Source organism: Schistocerca gregaria, chromosome 1 (genome assembly GCF_023897955.1).
Source record: "Schistocerca gregaria isolate iqSchGreg1 chromosome 1, iqSchGreg1.2, whole genome shotgun sequence".
Classification (NCBI taxonomy): domain Eukaryota; kingdom Metazoa; phylum Arthropoda; class Insecta; order Orthoptera; family Acrididae; genus Schistocerca; species Schistocerca gregaria.
In genome coordinates this window covers 796,630,907-796,654,248 of record NC_064920.1, presented here as the reverse complement: position 1 = coordinate 796,654,248, position 23,342 = coordinate 796,630,907, and positions in this window count along the sequence as shown.

Below are 23,342 nucleotides of genomic sequence, written 5' to 3'. Positions count from 1 at the left end.
AGTGTGCTGGGACCCTTGTTATTAATGTTGTATGGTAGTAACATTGCAGACAATATTAATAGTAGTCTCAAACTCTTTGCAGCTGATACAATTACTTAATATGAAGTACTGTCTGAGAGAAGCTGCTTAAATATTCAGATATTGATAAGATTTCAAAATGGTGCAAAGATTGGCAACTTGCTTTATATGTTCATAAATTTAAAGTTTTGCACTTCACAAAAACGTTGTATCCAATGACCACAATATCAGTGAATCACTGTTAGAATCGGCCAACTTATACAATTACCTGGATTAGCACTTTGTAGGGATATGGAGTGGAATGATCATATACGTTCAGTCGTAGATAAAATGGAGACTTCGGATTATTGGAAGAATACTGGGGAAGTGCAATCTGTCTGCAAAGGAGATTGCGTACAAATCACTCATGGGACCTGTTGTAGAATATTGCTCAAGTACGTGGGACCCGTACCAAATAGGACTTACAGTGGATACGAGACGTATACAGAGAAGGGCTGTGTGAATGGTCACAGATTTGTTTGATCCGTGGGAGAATGTCACAGAGATACTGAAGAAACTGAACTTGCTGACTCTTGAAGATAGACGGAAACTGTCCAGAGAAAGTTTACTAACAAAATTTCATAGAACCGACTTTAAATGATGACTCTAGTAACACACTATTACCTCCTAATTATCGCTTTCAAAGGAGTCGTGAGGATAAGATTAGATTAATTACTGCATGCACAGAGGTATCCAAGCAACCATTCGCCCATTGTTCGATACGTGGATGGAACGGGGAGAAACGGTAATAACTGGTATATGGAACATATCCTCCGCCACCCCTCACCTCACTATAGATTGCGGAGTATAGATGTAGGTGTAGGGGTAGGCACTAGAATATCCTCACTCCATCTATTAGAGACGGTTACAATAAAGCCTTGATTTTTTTCTACCACAAGTACACAGTAGTATCACTCGATTTAAAAATGCACCGTTATCATGGGTGGAACGTCAGTTGTATCCAGGTATGATATTCTACACCGTAACGAGAAAAATTTTACATTAATATTTTCAAAAGTCAGATTGTTACGTGGCTTTTTTTGCTTATCTCTCTCATAACTCGTGTGGAACATGTAAAATAGAGTCGAAACAAACTGGAGTAAAATAATCTTCAACAGATAATGATACGTGAATTAGTACTTGTGATTGCCAACACCTGAATTCTCAGATTAAGATTTCCTACGTTAACCTGCATGCATAGCTAAGTGAGAAGCTCTTGTAAAACTGGTTTGGACACTGCTTTGGATGAGGGGATGCGCTGCAGGGCTATAGAACGGCCGGGAATCACCCAGCAGCCCTATTTGCAGAAACGTGACTCGCTCTCCATGTTATGAGAACCGCCTGGGAAGTATAATGAAAGGCAGGAATACGGGTCAGAAAGAAAGCACACCTGGAGCTAAGAGTCTACGATCTCTGGGAAATGCTAGATGACAGAGTGTGTGTCCACGGTACGCATGCTGCTTAAAGGCAGATTCCCAGAAGAACTGTCATTGTACAGATCTATGAGACTGAAGACATACAATTAGAGTTAAATATGTCATCTAGACACTTACGTAACATCTTATTCTGTGCAAAACACCTTGAACGAAGATACCAGTATCTGCTGAGAAAAGAAAAACAAATTAGCGATTTCAAGGAAACATATATTGACCTTAGAGACACAACCACTAAGTTACTAGTATCTCAAGAGAAAAGAAAATACAGCTGGAGTTTTATGGAAATCGATAGTGACTTTAGAGACACCCTATATACACTCCTGGAAACGGAAAAAAGAACACATTGACACCGGTGTGTCAGACCCACCATACTTGCTCTGGACACTGTGAGAGGGCTGTACAAGCAATGATCACACGCACGGTACAGCGGACACACCAGGAACCGCGGTGTTGGACGTCGAATGGCGCTAGCTGCGCAGCATTTGTGCACCGTCGCCGTCAGTGTCAGCCAGTTTGCCGTGGTATACGGAGCTCCATCGCAGTCTTTAACACTGGTAGCATGCCGCGACAGCGTGGACGTGAACCGTATGTGCAGTTGACTGACTTTGAGCGAGGGCGTATAGTGGGCATGCGGGAGGCCGGGTGGACGTACCGCCGAATTGCTCAACACGTGGGGCGTGAGGTCTCCACAGTACATCGATGTTGTCGCCAGTGGTCGGCGGAAGGTGCACGTCCCCGTCGACCTGGGACCGGACCGCAGCGACGCACGGATGCACGCCAAGACCGTAGGATCCTACGCAGTGCCGTAGGGGACCGCACCGCCACTTCGCAGCAAATTAGGGACACTGTTGCTCCTGGGGTATCGGCGAGGACCATTCGCAACCACCTCCATGAAGCTGGGCTACGGTCCCGCACACCGTTAGGCCGTCTTCCGCTCACGCCCCAACATCGTGCAGCCCGCCTCCAGTGGTGTCGCGACAGGCGTGAATGGAGGGACGAATGGAGACGTGTCGTCTTCAGCGATGAGAGTCGCTTCTGCCTTGGTGCCAACGATGGTCGTATGTGTGTTTGGCGCCGTGCAGGTGAGCGCCACAATCAGGACTGCATACGACCGAGGCACACAGGGCCAACACCCGGCATCATGGTGTGGGGAGTGATCTCCTACCCTGGCCGTACACCTCTGGTGATCATCGAGGGGACACTGAATAGTGCACGGTACATCCAAACCGTCATCGAACCCATCGTTCTACCATTCCTAGACCGGCAAGGGAACTTGCTGTTCCAACAGGACAATGCACGTCCGTATGTATCCCGTCCCACCCAACGTGCTCTAGAAGGTGTAAGTCAACTACCCTGGCCAGCAATATCTCCGGATCTGTCCCCCATTGAGCATGTTTGGGACTGGATGAAGCGTCGTCTCATGCGGTCTGCACGTCCAGCACGAACGCTGGTCCAACTGAGGCGCCAGGTGGAAATGGCATGGCAAGCCGTTCCACAGGACTACATCCAGCATCTCTACGATCGTCTCCATGGGAGAATAGCAGCCTGCATTGCTGCGAAAGGTGGATATACACTGTACTAGTGCCGACATTGTGCATGCTCTGTTGCCTGTGTCTATGTGCCTGTGGTTCTGTCAGTGTGATCATGTGATGTATCTGACCCCAGGAATGTGTCAGTAAAGTTTCCCCTTCCTGGGACAATGAATTCACGGTGTTCTTATTTCAATTTCCAGGAGTGTATGTTTTAATTCTTGAGGCTGTTCTTAGGCCACATGCTATGAACATTTTTTAAGAATTGACGTTTTTAAATTTGTTATAAATGTCAGTTTAACTAGAGAAAGGAGTAATGAATTGTAAGCTAATGTATTATTTCGATCAAGAAAATTGAAATAATTTACAAAAAAAAATTAAAAGTTTAGAAATACATGAATTCCTAATCTCCATCACCTAATGACGTCAGCTCTTACTATATACATTTCTATCGACCAGGCCCAGTTAGCATTAGTAGCTACAACCAGACGACCTGAGTGACTTAGCGTATTTTGCTGTGCGTGCCACTGCGTAGAGTTATGAATAAATTTCAGAGACAACCACTAAGTAACATTATCATACTTTTATATAACTTAAATGATGTAAGCAGCGCAAGGCAAGAAAGTTGTCTGTGTTCCATGTTGAATTGGTGTTTGGAGTGACATCGCATCGCAGTGATGGGGGGCGCATAGAGACGTAAGTGATACGCAGAACCAATGTAAATACGGATTAAGAATTATGAATGTAAGTGTATGTGTGTGTGTGTGTGTGTGTGTGTGTGTGTGTGTGTGTGCATGACGTACCTGCTTAGCTCGTGTTACATTACTCCTATTGTGAAGCTTAGAACGCACAGTGATGCATTGTTTGGCGTCATTGGCTACGGTCCTTTGTCGCAGTCTCTTTATGGCTACCTTCTTCGCTGTGCCGCGCAAAGAATCGTGTCCACATCCAGGTTTGAGTCAAGGGAAAAAGCTGAAAGTAGAGCCATATGGTGCGATGCAGAAAAACGCATTGTTCGTAAACGAAGCAAAGTTGTTGTGGTAGATTTTCGGTAAACGTTTTAATTATTGTAGCGTGAAAAAAAGTCACCACATTTTAGGATTGTCGTGTTCTTTTCACTGCGAAACAGTTGTCAAACGATTGCAGAACAACGACTGCTTCCTATCATTTGATTATTTAAAACTGTAAGTCTCACATCACCACTTCATATGGAGGTGGTTCATTTTATTCTTACTGGTCGTACTTATTGCGATACCATTCAAAGCTGAGTAACTCATTTCCCGTGCTATGAAGTATTTGCGTTGAATTTAGTGTGCGGCATGCGTTTGCTAATCTGAGGGAAGGACAAATTGGCAGTCCGAAATTGTCGTCATGTTTCTAAAGGCGAAACTCCACGGCATTGAGAGATAAATGCCTGGTTAAAACACAGATTGAAAAAAAAAGTATCGACCGAGCTGGGATTCAGTCTCACACCCTTCCCGGCTCCACCCTCGCACGCTACAGCTGGAACGTGAAACCAGGTGAGAATTACTTCCCGCTTTCTGAGTCCTCGAGGCATTGTTTCTCTCTAGAGTTACAGCTGTCCGCTAGGTGGCAATGGTACTACTTTCTGTACTCAACTTTAATCCACCACAATTCGGACAATTTCAGAGACTAACTTTTGAAAAAATTACTGGAAAATAATAGCGATCTAATAGGCAATTAAAATACCAGTCAGTCTTGATACAAGACCTTTTTTTAAAAAAAATCTATAATTTCTATCCTCACCCTCTGTTTATAATTCTATTTACATTACTTTTCTTTTTTGTTCTTACTTTTATATGACTAATTTCAATCTATAAAGATGGTAATGATGATACCGTTTCTATCATGAAATGAAGTCATATGCCTGTCACGGAACATACGGTGTAATTTGAGTACTTCTCAGTGTATTTTGTTTTCTTGTTTTAAATTTAACTATTCTGAGATGTGTTCATTCAGACATTCTTTCACCACTTCTACTGTTTTACTTCTGCGTTTTAGGTTTATTCCTTTTAAGATTCAGTTCTTATCGGCACTCATCGCCTCCATGATGATCGACGGCGTCGTTCTGGCGTTACGTCTTTGGCGCACCATACTTCTCGCCATCGACACTTTGCATCGAGAGGTTCCAAGCCACCATCTCCTCGTCAACGGCTGGCGTCGCTACGGTTATCTTTGCTTCAATATTGGAGTTTTAACTTCTACGCAACACCCGTAGATGACGGTTGGCATTTTTACTTCCATTTCTGTTAGTTGTTTTGCATGTATTCGTAATTATTTTTAGCAATACAAAGTAATTACAACTGAGTCCGATTTACTTTATAAAATCGGCAGTACTCTATTTTATTTGTATCTAGATCTATGTTCCGTGTTTTAGATGTATTACAATTTTATGTGAAGCCCCATTGGCTCTCGATGACGTCACGCTACAGGTGAGGGGCGGAGCTTCCCCTTTATAACCCATTTATGAATGCCCCAGCCGTCGTCTCTTTTCACCATTTAATAACATAAAAGATATTTATTTTGTTACTTTTGTCTATCCAAATGTGTTATGTAGACGAAGTGTAGTTTTGAGGCCTGTTTCCCTTTAAAGGATACTAATGTTTAACCTTTCTGATAAATGGTCATTAGATAATTTTTGATAAAAATCGAAACTAGTCGTCATTTCAACGTGTGATTATTGATTCTTAATAAAGACATGTGATCAATAGTGATTAAAATCTTAATTTCGACGAAATATTTATAAATTATATATAAAAACACTACTTGTCAATCAGTACATCTATTAGTCAAAACCGGATTAAAATCTCTACAGAAATTCCTGAGATTAGCTTGCATATACAGATGGATGCGAGCAAGTGACTTCAGTTTTATATATATTGTACGGTCCTATTGTATGGTACGGTCCTCAGTTCATACAAGGAAGTGCCTTTTGGATAACAGACACTGGGCTATTTCTTCATGATACCGACAACTCTCGCTGTGAAAGATACAGAAGTGTCGCTAAAACACATACATTTGGGGGACATGTTCTCAGAGCAGAATATTCTATTGTAACAAGATCAAAACACAGAGTAGAAATCAACGATAAGCAGTCACATGACAAACTAAGTAGACACGGTAGGCCATTATTAGTGTTAGTATGCCCACATAAATCCGGGGAATACGTTTATATAAATTTTACCGTAAAAGTGTGAAGTTTTTAGAGGAATTTTCCCTTGTTCAGTTTCGCGTTTGGCTGTTGAGCTTCATTTTCTTGACACTGTCACGAAGTACATGCTCTGTACGCTGTGACTGCTTTAACATATAGAACTAAAGTGTTGATTTAGTAGTGTGTGGCATGATACACAGTTCAGTCGACAGTTCACACACTAGCAGCCGCTTGCGATAAATGCAGCAGACACGTGATGAGCTAGAAAAATGCTGAGCATGCAGTTGGCTGTGCAAACGTGATCATGCAGGCGGACCGGAAAATTCAATCAACTCTTTCATTCCGCGTAATCCTCACCTGCTGCTGTAACGCTGAGTACAATAGGAGAACTGCACGGCAGATATGCCGGTGATTGCATTTCCGCCGTAAACGGACAACTGCGTGTTTAATGGAGCGATTGTCACGTATGTAGATAACAGATTTTGCAAATTGTGTGCTAACTGACACTGGCAGTTTGACGAAACTCTCGCTGACGATTTCAAATGATTGGGCTACAATTAGTGACGCCAGAGGAACAACGTTCTAGCTTTACTATGTTGTAGGCAACATGTTTCGAAGTATGGAAGATATATTCAGAGCAGTTGTAACTGTCGAAGTAGTGGTATCCAATAATAAGAATGATGACAAAAACTATCTTCTACAGAAGATTATCATAGGGAGTGCTAACATCAATGGATATCTGATGACACATAAGGCGTGTAAGCTATGCCGACAACCTTTGCACACCCCTTCATACATTGCCTTCTGGCACCAATAGAGGTGTCCTGTTATCGAGACTCGACACTATGAGAACACCTTCTGGTCAGAACACTGGACTCACGGAGTATGGGTGTGACGGAAACGAATCGCCGTATTTCGCCTTTTTGTGGTTGAGCGTGCCAGAAGTTTCACTTCAGATACAATTTTTGTCATGTACGGCGGCGAACTGTTGCGAAGTCCCTTTCTTCCAATTTTTTGGTGAGGTACGAAAGTGTTACTCTAGGGTTCTTCGTGTGGGGAGCCATTTGCTTTCGCTTCTGGCCAGGTCTAGTACTGACAGAAGGAAATCTCGCAGCACAACTGTACGTTACAAACATCTGCGTCCTTAGGCACTAACTCTCGAACGACAATATGTTGGTGACATTTTTCAGAAGCAGAATACACGTCTACACATCGCATTTGGCTCCATGAACTGTCTTCGTGATGTTGAGGAGGCCAACGAGATCATCAGATCTGGTTCTGATAGAACATGTGTGGGATCAGCTCGGGCTTGAACTCCATCGCAGTGTCTGGCATATCAAGGGCCAGTTACCTCAGTCGTACGCCAATTTGTCTCAGGAGACTGTAAACTTTCATGATACCCTTCCAAACAAAGCCACTGCATGCATCTAGGCCAGAGAGGGTCCAAACTCATACTGATGAGCGGGTTCGCACTGCCAAGTTCCTTGTAAATTGGACTCAAATTTTGTGAAGTTTCAATTCGTTTTCTCCCCCGTCTCCCCCCTCCCATTTTTGGTGATTCACTTCTTTTGTGTGGCAGTGTATATCCTCATTATAAGATACATTCCAGAAATGAACATTCGGAAGTAAATTGCAAGGTAGGGACACCCACAGTAATCACAACGTTTGCTGCAATCAAAGTTAGTCAACTGTGACCAGAACAAAAAAAATTGTCAGTAGTCATTTACTCATTAACTGGTAATTTGTATTCTTAGGGGCAATACCTAGTTTTTGATGTTTATTTATCTGTGATGATGTACGTAATAGTACTTGACAGTGGCCCACACGTGTGACATACATAAATAATTAGCTTAAGACTTTTACTTCTACTAGTTAAAAGAAGGAAGTTCGTTTGGTTTTGTTATTTGGAGCGACAACATGTGATTAATGACAGTGATATTATTTTGTAAAAAACACAGGCATATCAATTAATTACGTAATACCAAAAGATATTAAATAAGAATTCAGTTTAATAAATAGTGGAGAACCAGGATTCCATGTTGTTGTTGTTGTTGTTGGCGTTGTGGTCTTCAGTCGAGAGACAGGTCTGATGCAGCTCTCCATGGTACTCTACCCTATGCATGCTTCTTCATATCCAAGTAAATAGTGCATCCTACATCTTTCTGAATCTGCTTGGTGTATTCATCTCTTGGTCTCCCCCCACAATTTTTACCCTCCACACTGCCTTCCAGTACTAAATTGGTGACCCCTTGATGCCTCATAATGTGTCCTACCAAACGATTCCTTCTTGTTGTGCCACAAATTCTTCTTCTCCCAAATTCCGTTTATTACCTCATTAGTTTCGTGAACTACCCATATAATCTTTAGCATTCTTCTGTAGCACCACATTTCGAAACCTTCTATTCTCTTGTTGTCTGAACTATTTATAGTCCATGTCTAGCATTCATGCTTGGCTACACTCCATACAAATACTTTCAGAAAATACTTCCTGACACTCAAATCTGTACTCGATGTTAACAAATTTCTCTTCTTCAGAAACGCTTTTCTCGCCATTGCATTTCCACATATTATATCCTCTCTACTTTGACCATCATCAGTTACAAGAATGAAATTTTCACTCAGCAGCGGAGTGTGCTCTGACATGACACTTCCTGGCAGAACAAAACTGTGTGCCGGACCGAGACTCGAACTCGGGACCTTTGCCTGGTACTGGCGGAATTAAAGCTGTGAGGACGGGGCGTGAGTCGTGCTTGGGTAGCTCAGTCGGCACAGCATTTGCCGGCTGAAGGCATAGGTCCCGAGTTCGAGTCTTGGTCCGGCACACAGTTTTAATCTGCCACGAAGTTTAACAACATGAACTGTTCCGCTAAAGTTAGAACGCGAAAACAAATCCCTTATATGATGTAACTTATCGGAAGACAAACAGGAAACGGTAATGACTGAAATAAAGGACTTGTTAAGCCCTTTGATTATCGTGAGTACAGAACTCATGAGCAGTATAGTTTCCGTTGTTAGGATGATTACATTAAGAGTTCTTCTACAGAAAGAGAATTAATCTTCGTGAAACGATTTACTTTACTGCAAAATGAAATTAAATTTATTCTCAGAACCATACGAAGCACTTCAACGCATGCGCGCGCTGAAAACATAATAACAGGAAAAGGTGGTAGCATTTGCCAGATGTAGCAATTACTTGTCTTAGTTTGTAGTGCTCTTTACTGTTATCGTTAGACAAAGTGCTATTTTCAACATTCCACATTTCTAGTTGAACCATGGTTTGTTCATTTACTACATTTCTACTATTCAAACTGTGTAAACGGTACAGTTTATTGGAACATAAATGTTAAGGTTGCCTCCTAGTTCCTTGGCGGATATGATGTCTGGAGCATAAGAAGATGTATTCCTTATTCTTTCGTTCTTATCTTATTTCTGATACAATTTTGTCTTTTTGCATTTTCTTATGTCAAGTATCTGTGTAATGTGAACTGAAAGAAAATTTTTCTTAGTAGTCTAAAACAGGAAGAGTGTTAACCAGTACAGAATACATGAGACAGTGAGAGTACAGCAGAAAAAGGCTGTTGATTAATTGATCTTAAATGGAGCGAACATATATGTGTAACGAGTGTTAGTCATGTCTCAGTTTGTTGGTCCGTACATCCTCGTATACGAAAGCAAAGGATGCCTACGACAACCTTGCCGATGGTTGCTTACTACCAATATACGGAACCAATTGGAAAGGAAAGTAAGACGTGGCATTTTTAGTGAACAGTAAAACTCATACCAATCATTCAGTAGCGTACGACAACCTCGCACGTAAGTGTATTTGCACTATGTAACCATTTGTTAATGCTGTCATTTCAAAAGCTGTTGTGAAAGTTGTACTCGAATTTTTTTCCTTTCTTCGTGAAAGCGAGATTTTTTGACACGTTCATGTTCGGTATTTTTCTTGTCTGCTTGTTTGTTCGGTACAAAATTTGCTATTTATTTTGAACCAATTTCCCGAAAAGCTAGAGACTTGAAACCTTCAACATAGGTAAGAAGAAGATGACAATTCAGTATCAACTCGTTTTTCTCTCGTATGCCGTGGAGAATTCTTTGCATACCACTGTCATTTTCCCCCTGTACCTGTCCCAGTAACGATTATATCGCGCTATGAGTGATTGCTGGTAAATCTGTGTGAGGTAGATTCGAATTTTTATTTGTATTTGTTATTTCATTATAACACATCTACCATTCTCCGAGCCCAAGACAAAAGAAATTGTTTACACTAATATCACGCCACACTATGCGCCTTACAAGCATAAAAATCAAGATGACAAAATTATTCTAAAGTATAAAATTTAACAACTTGCGCATCAAGAACGACTTCATCCCGTCATTTATATAACAATCGAGGTTAAAGCAGAACCTAGATTCATCACCAAAATCGCGAACTTCGGAGCTAGACTTCGGATCGAAAACGAAATCAGAGCAAAACTCAGAAGAGTGAATTTTTAAATCAGCACATCTAGCTCTTAGTAATATCAGAAGTTCAATAATATTTGACCAACTAGCGAATATTATAGACACACAGACACATTTGTGTGCTACACAAACAAAAAAATTCTCTTAAACCACAGAAAGAAATTCCAAAACTTGATGATTAGCCAGTGCCCAGTAACACGACAAGTACAGGAATACACCGCTCGTTCCCAGTTCTATACAAGAAGAAAAAAATTTAACAAACATTACCTTCACACGTGACGAACAACTGCTATTACACAAAGGTATAAACTACAATATACGACCAAAATCAAATGTCAAAGTAAAGAAAAATGTCTATCAAGTACTTAACTGGCTACTCACACAGCTAAATTGTCTATTTTTGCACAGAATAAAGTATCCGTACAGACATCACATGTAACAAAATAAAAGGAAAAAGAAAAAAAAAACATGTAAGGAATGGCAAAGAAAGGGCACATGACACTTAATAAATAATAAACCACAAGCTTATTACATACAATGCAACAGCAGTCAATTCAGACAGAGGTCACACCCTAGTGATAATAGACAAAAGTGAGTATATTAACAAAGTGAAAACCATATTAAAAACCTGAATAGGGAACCCACAAACAAATATTCAGCATAAACTAAAAAGGTGATAAAAAGTTGTTACACACTGTTAATTGATTTTGGAGAAAAAGCATGTATAAACATGAAACTAAAAACACCTAAACTACATGGAAAACCAAAGATACATATAAATACAACTAGTGTGTTATTTTCTCAATGACCGTTACTGTCTACATGACTTACTACTACCTGTTGTATGCGCTCCCTGGTTTTCGTTTTAAATTTTGCAAGTATTGTCATAGCTATTAAGAGTTTGTAAGTGTTTCGTCCACTTGGAATCAATCACTCTGCTTATGTGGGAATACAAACATATTTCTACTTTAGCCCATCGAGTTATCATTATTTTCTACTTGGAGTATACGTCGTCTTTCGATACTTTTCCGTAGATGTAGGTTTTATAATTCCCACCCGGAATCTTGAATCTCTTGCAGACAGGGTAACACACAGGGATACGTTAGGCACATGCAGGCTGATGTGGAGATTAACAGTTTTCTAATTTGGAAAACTATCTTTGTAGCTGCAAGGAGTGAGAATGAGGTATTTGAGTTGTCAGTAGAAAATGGGTATTCAATATTACGTGAAGTTTAAAGGCACATTTGCTTGCTGAGCTTTCCTTAGCAGAATCGTAATTGTAAGCAAATAAAAGAGAAATAATTCAAGCCATAGATATAATACACGGCTGTATTAATATTGTCTGCAGCCGCTGGAAACATTTGAAGATGTTTGATCGCCATCTGAGTAGACAAAGTATCACCTTTTGTTTTCCAGGTATTGTCCAGATCGGACGTATGTAGCACACCGTCATTAATACTACATTAATTTATCATTAAATTCACGAGTTGTAACCAAACGGCTCTCGTAATTGCATAATTCAAGTCACAATGTAAATGCCGTAATTTGTTTCAGAATACATTGTTATTATTAACCTAGTTATGTTTTATTTTGTGTCATTACTCATTGTTAAGATTCCTGGGTGTCTTGGCATGGCTAAAGGTTCCGTACTTCTAAGCAAAAAGTCGTCCAGCTCTATCCACCGTCGACTTCGGGTGATGTTTGATAATGATGTCCGATTTTAGTGAAAACATAGAAAGAAAAAACACGGTTAAAAATAAACGAACTGTTCTTTAACAAAAATACCATGATCAAGTGCCGAGCGTCTGTATAGAACGTATTTTATCAATCCTTAAGCTTAATTGATATCTATTTGATATTCGTTACTATAATTCATTGTATGGTCTCGATCCAGGAACAAATGAGGCAAAAAAAGTTAAATAAATTGGAGACGCCGTGCCTGGACGCATTGCTATATGTACTATATTGTCTTCCTTTTATTACATGTTTATTGGAAACCAAAAAGCGGGGTACGAGACCGGAATACATTGAAGTAAGACAAGTTACTGGATACTATATCGACATCTGAAATTACGCTGCAGTCACTGACACCAGGTGCGGCAATGCACCTTAGATCAGCTATTTCCAAGGCACTTTGTTTAATCGTAGCTTGCTGGGTAGATCTACCACAATTTCCAGTGTTCTTAGCAGTGATTTTAAGGTATATAGTGGTTTATAAAATTATTTTCATTATTCATACAGTGCAACAATACAGTTTTATAAGTTCACAATATGGCTGGTTGTAGTTCTGTGCGACGTAATATGACGTGCAGCCATTAGTGTTCAGAATTCCACCATTACTTACGACAATTATTTTCTTGTTCAGACATTGTCGCACGGAGAAATTAATTTTTATTTTTATTCTGATTACCCATACGGGTTTAAATTTTTATTGCTCCACACATTACGTGTGGCATGGTACTGACTAGAAAACAATCAGGAAAGATGGAGAACCAGAGAAGGCAAACACAGACGCAATCCGACTCTGACACGCCATTAAATATTGAATGTGACGTTACGGTTGACTCGAATACTAACGAGCGACATGTTATTGACTATTCTGGTAACTTAAATTTGGAAAACAGGCCGTCCACCAGTAATATACTTAACTCTAGTTCCGAACCCATTTTGGTGTCTGACGTCATGTCTAACAACGTTGGTGGTTGAGGGCGGGGGGTGGGGGTTGGGGCGGGGGGGGGGGGGGAACAGTTGCGCGTCACTAGTATTTAGTATTGCCAGAAACTTCGATGCTATTATGAACAAATGACACAACATAAACAGGACACTGACGCACGTATCGACCAACAGATGATGTCTATACTCTCCACGTATATAGCCAAGGAGATAAATAATAGACTGACTGGACAAGTTACCTCAACTCGAAATTTTCAGAGCTTTCACTACATCAAGAAAACAGAAATGAAGATGTTACAGATATCCAAGCACAAGTGAACAATCTCAGTAAAACACGCGAGTCTGTAGTTACTCAGATTAAATATTATCCGGCAGTGCAGTAAGATATAAAAACGCTACTTGACGATGTCGAAAACAAGGTTGACACAATCGACAAACAGCTTTGTGATAAAGTAAGTCTACAGACTGGCAACCATTACTCCTGCATCAATAGAGAATTTCACAGTTGGACAGAGCAAAAATACAGATATTTTGACAAGTGCTTACAAGAAAAATTGCCTGCTGTTGTCCACGACACTGTGGCGTAATTTATAAGTAAAAACAAACACGTAATCAGTCAAGCAGCACAATATGCCGCTGCCCAATCGAAACAGTTTGACAATTAGATAGTACCAGTGGGCAAATGACGGTAATAGCAAACAAACCACACAGTTTGGCAATGAATACAAGCACATTTATGACGCATACGCAACGCACACTACGTGCTCACAGCAACAGGCCGCACCGCGGCATGGCACACTGCATTGCAGTCGTCATAATTATCAACAACATTTTCCTTGCCATTCTCAGTTGAACCTTACAGCAATCATTCTGAAACCAAGCATTACTGTGATGCCAAAGAAGAGGAGAGCCTCATAAAACACAGACAATTTCATGCATTGATACCTGGAAAAAGGACCGTACATCCTGTCATCTTTCTTAAAGTCTTCAGAAATGCATTCCCTCGTACGTGGAGTGACCGTAAGAGGATATCTTATATTGTCGGTTATATACGAGGCAACGCAGCTGTATAGGCGTAGAATGAAGCCGAAAGATGCATCATGTACGAAAAATCTGAGAGAGCTTTTTTATCTAAATTTTGCTGTCTGTCACGCAGGAAGCGAACAGAATCAACCGCTTCAAATGGCGAATGTATATACGTAAGAGAACCAATATGCTCAACATAGCGCAAACAGCATTTATAACACTTTGTATTCTACTGGCGGCAATCCAAATAAGAGACAGCGCAACAGCAACAACAAGAACTGCAACGGTAATAATAATAATAATCAGAATGGTAAAAGAAATTAAGAGAAACAAACATAACTATCAATAGTCACAAAACCAGCAACAGAGATGGAGTAACAACAACTGAGCTGCCCAGAATCAAAATACTGCTACATCCTCACAGCAAAACAATAATACAAGCCAGTGGCAATTGCCGCCGCCGCAAAGACAAACTCAGAGCTGAAATGCATCTGCGAACCTTCAGGTTAGTCAAAACATGACAACGCAACGATCGCCACTCTCGGAGCCTGGAATAAACAATACCCAAATTGTAAATATTATCGAAGTAACCTGTGATACTCCACCGCGATCTGTGCCTGCACGCACTACATATGTGACAACGTCAAACTAAAAACAGTCATCGCTGTGCCCCAGCTCATGGCTGTGGAAGAATTGCGGGGTGACATCAACTTAACTGTAATATTTAACACACCCACTTTCCAACGGCTCAGTGATCATGTACCTTACAGTTGTATACAGCAACCATTATTATTCATAATGTATAATAATGACGAAAACTTGCCAGATGAACTGTTACAGGAGCACACATAATGTCGTTCATCATCTAATAAAATTGTTTTGGCCTCAACTGCTGGTGTTGTGGGTGGTATTTTCACTACTACTAGTTTGGACATAGAAGCGGCTATTAGTGTCTTGTCCTATGATTTTTACAGGAAAATGAGTGAGTTTGAATCCGTAACAAAGCATCCTGTCCAGAAATGTAAAATTTTAACTGCCGTAGGCCAAAAGTATTCTAGAGTTAAGAAACATGTGTTTGTGATAGTCGAGGTAGGTAATGGAATCGTACAATGGCCATTTCTCGTTGTCCAAAACCTGGTTACTAATTGTACTTTCGGTTTAGATATATTCTGCGAGAAGGAAAGCACTATTGACTACTCTAAACATAAATGTATACTTAGAGATGAGGGCATTGAAATTCCAATTGATATGGATACCAGGACTCTGAAGCACGATAGTTATTGTACAGGGTACAAGATTCAGTTAATACAGGACACTCATACTGTTGACACACAGACACACACACCGAGATTGAGGACTTGAAAACTTTAATTAGTAAAAAGTTATCAGAAGCCACAGATGTCACGCATGATGAATGTAATGAACTTCATGATATTTTGTCCAAATACATACAAGTATTTTGCGTACTACGAGGTGTGATCAACACATATGTGTATAAAACAGAAGTTAAGCTCTCCAGATTTTCTTCCACAAAACCCGTAATGTGCCACTATCCCAACGACCTGCTGTGTGGCACGAGTTGAAACAGATGGCAGAGTGCTAAATTATCGAACCTTCCACGTCACCTTACTGCAGCCCTTTACTTGTCGTAAGGAAACCCAACGAGAATACCAGAGTTGTTTTGGATGCTCGTGCAATTATTGAGATTATTTTATCCGTTCACACGAAATCTGAAAATTTAGAGGAGGAACTCCAGTAATTTTTAGATTCTAAGTATTTTTTTACGATAGATCTGACCTGGAGAATGTGAATGATTGCCGAATACTTCATATGTGGGATAAGCTATTTCAGCAGCATTATATCGACTTATGTAGAAATGTGTCAACGTTGCAGAAATCTGATCCTCACTGGAATAAGGTAAGAGTTCTACTCACAAATCAACCTGAACATTCTGTAACCAATCGATATTTGATGCATAATGATGTGTTATTTTATCGCCGTCATCCTGAAGCCACGACTTGGTGTGTTTGTACTCCTCATTTGGCATACACATTTTTTCTAGGGTCACTGTGGCACCAAGAAGTGCCTAGGAAAGCTAAGAAAACTATTGTTACTTTAGCAATATGAGACGTAAGACCAACAGTATACGCAAAACATGTGAGATGTATGAAAAATCTAAACCGCTGAACTTGTGTACGAAGACTGATTTGCTTTATATTTTACCCAATAAACCTCTAGAAATTGTAAGTTCTGACATAAGTGGTCTACATCCCACAAATAGTGGTTGGGTGATATATATTCTTGAAATACGATTTATTCTCCAAGCATGTTAAACTGTATGCTATAAGATCTGTCACTGCCACTTCCATTATTCGTCGTTTGTCATATGGCTACATTCCTCACGTAGTAAAACCAGAAGCTATTTTATCCGACAATGCTGCTTACTATACTGGGTACGGTACAAGTGGCGTAAATTTCTCACAGAAAATAGTACGAAAAACATTTTTATCTGAAGGTATAGTCCTCAGTGTAATCCCGCTGAACGTGTGTTACGAGAGATTAACAGATTGATGAGAACCTACATTTCTAACAAACATACCATTTGGGTAACATATCTGTCTTTATTTGAAGAGCTAAGCAACAGCTTCACTGCTGATGAAACTCCGTTCACTCATAATGAACTCATGTTCCATCGCAAAGCAGACAACGACAGGGCAAAGCCTTTACCAAAACTTTCTTTTCACCAAACAACACATTACGAAAAAGTAAGGGAAGTCTTTTTGACGCGGACTGTGGAATCCAAGGTTACAAACAAAAATAATGCTCGCACTGTCAAGAGGAAGCAGGAATACAAACCTAGTAAGTCAGTTCTTTTGCGTTTTCACCACAAGTTGTCTTCTCTTAAGCGGCGCAACGCGAAGGGGCATCTGCTGTACGACGGTCCTTATGTCATTGTCAGCATTCTGCATCCTGGTGCATATCTGCTGCAGCATTCTAAAACAAACAGAATTATTGGCCCATACGCTCACCGTGATCTTAGAGTATACATTCTCAACAGTAAACACATCTATGGATCATGCTTAAGTTATGCACAACTATCAAATACACGAACCTCACGGTACGTCTATAGAGAAGCCATATAGGAGAAGAGTTTTATTTCAGCTGTTTTTGTCAGCAGCAGAAGGAGAAAGAAGAGATTTACAGCAGCCACTTAAAATTTTAAACCAAATTTTATATTTACTTTTGAACAGCTGTGAAGAAGATATATTTTCAGCCTACGAGTTTGACTCTTTGCAACGTCAGTCTTCGACTACTGATTGACAAGAATAATTCATCATTCTACACCCTTACACTTTCACCTTGAAACTGGCTAGATACGCATCTCATCATTGAACACACACACTTACGAGTAGCTAAGTCCATGCTTACATTGCACACTTAAACCGGTGTAACGAGTATTTTTTGTGTTTGATGTTCGTTCAATGTTTTTGTTATTTGTAGTTGTGCGCTTGGTTTTGTTGCTGGTGTGGGATATCGTGTCTAATACTCATCTACTTCAGCTGATATCGTTTGCAAAAGCAAGACATAGATCTAAACTTGTAATGAATTTAAATCCTGTAAATGATGTAAACTTATGTAAAGCTATATGTAAATATTTCTTTGTGACCAATCATAATTGTGTGAAGACAAGAAAAATATTTTTCTATGTTTATGTGGAGGCAATATGTAATATGTCTGTATGTATTTGTGCCTACGTAAGAATCTATTTGTAACATGTTTCTACGTATTATCTGTATTTAGGTATAACTAAATAGTAGATGCTAGGTTGTATATGTTTTTTGTACTAGTTACATGTGTCCATTTGGGAAAAGTTATCAGGGTTGAATAACTTGAAACCATTTTTGAACGTTTACTCCACGTGACTGAACTTGTAACTACGAGGAAATCGGTGTTTTACCACGCGAGTGGCGTCTGCTGTACGACGGTCTTTATGTTATTAAAGACTATTCACTAAAAAATGGTTCAAATGGCTCTGAGCACTATGGGACTTAACTTCTGAGGTCATCAGTCCCATAGAACTTAGAACTACTTAAACCTAACTAACCTAAGGACATGACACACATACATGCCCGAGGCAGGATTCGAACCTGCGACCGTAGCGGTCACGCGGTTCCAAACTGAGGCGCTTAGAACGGCACGGCCACACCGGCCGGCCATGATGAACTACTGTATTTATGTTTGAAATTTGTTTCCACACTGTTAATGTAGAATTATTTGCATTAAACTTGATGACGAAGATTTGTTCTACCTCACAACATTTGTGAACGAATATTTGTATATCGCTTTACAAACTGAGTACGTGAAAAAGCTACCATAGTGAAAGGCACCGACACTTTTCAGTGCATCACAAATTGACGTTTACTGCACTGCATCTCTGTATATCTGCTACTCTGAAACTCCGAATAGAAAAAAACTGGTTCCCTATTGCAGCTACGGAGGAATTTTGGACGGGTCCTCCTAGTCTAAACGAGGATCGACGCCGGCATCGTGCCGTCCGAGGTCCTGCTTCCATGCCTCCACCAACTTATCACGTGGAATGGGAATCCAGCAGTCACCTACATCTACATCTACATCCATACTCCGCAAACCACCGGACGGTGTGTGGCGGAGGGTACCCTGAGTAACTCTATCGGTTCTCTCTTATATTCCAGTCTCGTATTGTACGGTGAAAAAAGGATTGTCGGTATGCTTCTGTGTGGGCTCTAATCTCTCTGATTTTATCCTCATGGTCTCTTCGTGAGATATACGTAGGAGGCAGCAATATACTGCTTGACTCTTCGGTGAAGATATGTTCTCGGAGCTTTAACAAAAGCCCGTACCGAGCTACTGAGCGTCTCTCCTGCAGAGTCTTCCACTGGAGTTTATCTATCATCTTCGTAAAGCTTTCGCGATTACTAAATGATCCTGTAACGAAGCGCGCTGCTCTCCGTTGGATCTTCTCGATCTCTTCTATCAACCCTATCTGGTACGGATCCCACACTGCTGAGCGGTATTCAAGCAGTGGGCGAACAAGCGTACTGTAACCTACTTCCTTTGTTTTCGGATTGCATTTCCTTAGGATTCTTCCCATGAATTTCAGACTGGCATCTGCTTTACCGACGATCAACTTTATATGATCATTCCATTTTAAATCACTCCTAATGCATACTCCCAGATAATTTATGGAATTAACTGCTTCCAGTTGCTGACCTGCTATTTTGTAGCTAAATGATAAGGGACCTATCTTTCTATGTATTCGCATCACATTACACTTGTCTACATCGAGATTCAATTGCCATTCCGTGCACCATACGTCAATTCGCTGCAGATACTTCTGCATTTCAGTACAATTTTCCATTGTTGCAACCTCTCGATACACCACAGCATCATCTGCAAAAAGCCTCAGTGAACTTCCGATGTCATCCATCACGTCATTTATGTATATTGTGAATAGCAACGGTCCTATGACACTCCTCTGCGGCACACCTGAAATCACTCTTACTTCGGAAGACTTCTCTCCATTGAGAATAACATGCTGCGTTCTGTTATCTAGGAACTCCTCAATCCAATCACACAATTGATCTGATAGTCCGTATGCTCTTACTTTGTTCATTAAACGACTGTAGGGAACTGTGTCAAACGACTTGCGGAAGTCAAGAAACACGGCATCTACCTGGGAACCCGTGTCTAAAGCCCTCTGAGTCTCGTGGACGAATAGTGCGAGCTGGGTTTCACACGACCGTCTTTTTCGAAACCCATGCTGATTCCTACACAGTAGATTTCTAGTCTCCAGAAAAGACATTATACTCGAACATCTATCAGGTGATGTACGACCTAGGGCAAAAGACAGTGACATCAGCCTAAATAAACAGTGTAACAAATGCAAAAATGCAAACTGTGCTACGAGTGATCTAACTCATGCATCTGTATCAAAACTGTGCAAGGTGACATTTAAGTGCTGTAAACAATACTAACCTTTATAGTGTTATTGTATGTTTTCAATTCATGGAACTGTGAACGAAGACACGTCGTAAAAAGACATGTCAAGCGCAATAATACGCGTAAGAGACTATCAGAAATAAGAATTTATAATTTCATGTTAACTACTGTTGTAACTTTTGGATATTGTACTTGTATTATATGTTAAGCACCATTTGACTATAGACGTCTCTGCGACGGCTTGTGCACATGAAGACATGGGCTGTGTATAAACCATGTGTCATGTGATAAAGTCGGATCGCGGCGACGGGCGCGCTAGTACTAAACTTTACGCGACTGCGCATGCGCGGTAGGCGCAATACAAAACATAAAACTGTTATAGGCGCACGCGCCACATTCAAAAACGAAAAATCTGTTTTGTGTAAATATTGTGTTATGATATGTATGTTATATAAGATACGTATTATATGTAAGATATGTGTATTTGTAGACTTATATGTGCAATGTGTTTTTGAGTGTGTTGCTCGCCTGCAGGTGTGCTCTTTCGCCTCGAAACCCAGGGGCAGTTTAAAGGCACTTTCGAATGCTGAGCTTTCCTTAGCAGAAAAATTAACTGTAATTAATATAAAAAGTAATAATTTAAGCCATAGATATAGTCCACAGCTGTAAACATATTGTCTGCAGCCACTGGTAACATTTGAAGATTTTTGATCATCAGCTGATTAAAGTAAGAGTCACCTTTTGCTTTCTAGATCTTGTCCAAATAAGACGTATGTGGCACACTGCCATTAATAATTCTTTATTTTATTAATAAATCCACGAGTTGCAACCAAATGGCACTCGTAATTTCATAATTCAAGTGTCAATCTAAGTGCAATGATTTTAATTGCGTTTTTATTTCAGAAGACATTGTTATTATTAAACTATGTATGATTCATTTTGTGACTTTAGTCACTGTAACATTCTTGGGTTACTTGGCGTGGCAAAAGGTTCCGTACATTGAAGCAAAAATTCGTCCAGCTCGATCGACCGTCGTCTTCGGGTGCTGTTTGATGATAAAGTCCGATTTTAGTGAAAAAACAGAGAGAAGAAACACGGTTAAAAATACATGAAAGGAACTGTAACAAAAAGGCCATGCTCAAGAGACGAGAGTCTGTATGAAACATACTTTATCAATCTATAAACTTAATTGATGTCTATTTAATATTCATTACTATAATTCATTGTACGATCTCGATCCAGTAACGAATGAGCCAAAAAAAAATTGTAAAGAAGGAACCGCCTTACATATAATATTTGAGAAATGGGTCTGTGTGGGAAAGTCTAACTTAACTATGTAGACGAACGCAAACTAATTGTCGGAGAAAGTATCAGAAAGAATTATGAGAACAGTTTAAAACCATTTTAAAAGAAACTGATGTTAACATAATCTATTATGATGATTGATGTGAAGTGTTTGATCCTGATGGAGACTGTAGCAATTTTATTGTGACAATTTCGCCGAGGTAATGCCAGTATGTGAAAGCAACATAGGTATGATTTTGCTCGAAAGGTACAAAGATTAAGTTCCATATTAGACTTAAGAGAAAACAAAATGCAAGATACAACAGCAGCATTAATATCAGCAGTATGATATTTTATGTTTTGTGTTGCTGACTTTTCAACTATGTTGTTGACTGATTGAAACTTGCAAATATAATATGTTATGATAATTTTACGATTGAAAAGCAATGCTGAATGCATTTTCATTGTAATTTGGACTTGAATAATTTATTTAGATATTTATTTATTTATTTGACAACGGCCTTGTCGCAGTGGATACACCGGTTCCCGTGAGATCACCGAAGTTAAGCGCTGTTGGGTGTGGCAGGCACTTGGATGGGTGAGCATCCAGCCGCCATGTGCTGTTGCCATTTTTCGGGGGACACTCATCTTCGTGATGCCAATTGAGGAGTTACTCGACCGAGTAGTAGCGGCTTCAATCAAGAATACCGTCACAACGACCGGGACAGCGGTGTGCTGACCCCATGCCCCTCCTATCCGCACCCTTCTCTGAGGGTGACACGGCTGTCGGATGGTCCCAGTAGGCCACTCGTGGCCTGAAGATGGAGTGCTCTTTTATTTTCTTATTTATTTTTGAGAAGTTACCTGCCCATCTAATTTTCCAGTAATACTGAGAGTGCAGTTTGTACAAAAGCTTCAGAGGGATACACATACTGTTTCTGTTCTCTTTTTCTATGCTGTATCCTTATTTTTCAGTCAGGTACTCTGTCTATGTTATCTCTTTGTGTCTTTGCTATTATTATAACATGTGGAAAATACTGTGTTCACTAATATTATGATCAATAATGAACACAAAGTTATAAATAGATATCCAAGTGAAAAAAGTCAAGTGCCACACTCCTTACTGAGAGATACTTATATTACCAACTGCAAATTTTTATAGGTGATGACATTTTGAGTTAATGTTTGATTCTACATGATCAGCTCAGTGATTTTACTTTACTTCAATATTAAAGATATTTATGAAACTATAATATGTTCATGATATTAATTGAATACCACCACCATATGTAACGAAAGAAAAGCAAAAGCAGTGTTTAAAGAAATATATGGCTTTTCAGTTTTCACAACTTTCAGTATCCAATTATATAATATTGTGATTTATCACTGCTTTAATTTAGAATCTTTCATATTGTGGTTTCTAATTCTTAAATGGTATCTTAATTGCTCATAGAATGACTTTTTTGACTTTTAAAGTTATGAAAGGGTTTAAATATATATTAATGTCTTTCAACCATTGACTCATATGGACATAAGTGCACAGACCACCAAAGATTGTGCTTCATCTCCTTATAGGAGAATCTCAGGTTTAAATACCTACATTATGTCTGTATTATTTTTACTGTAAGATAAATTAACTTAACATCTTTCGTTGTAGCTGCTGTAAATGTAACTATTGCAAGAGCCATTGGACTATCATAAGAAAAGTGTAAGTCTACTGCA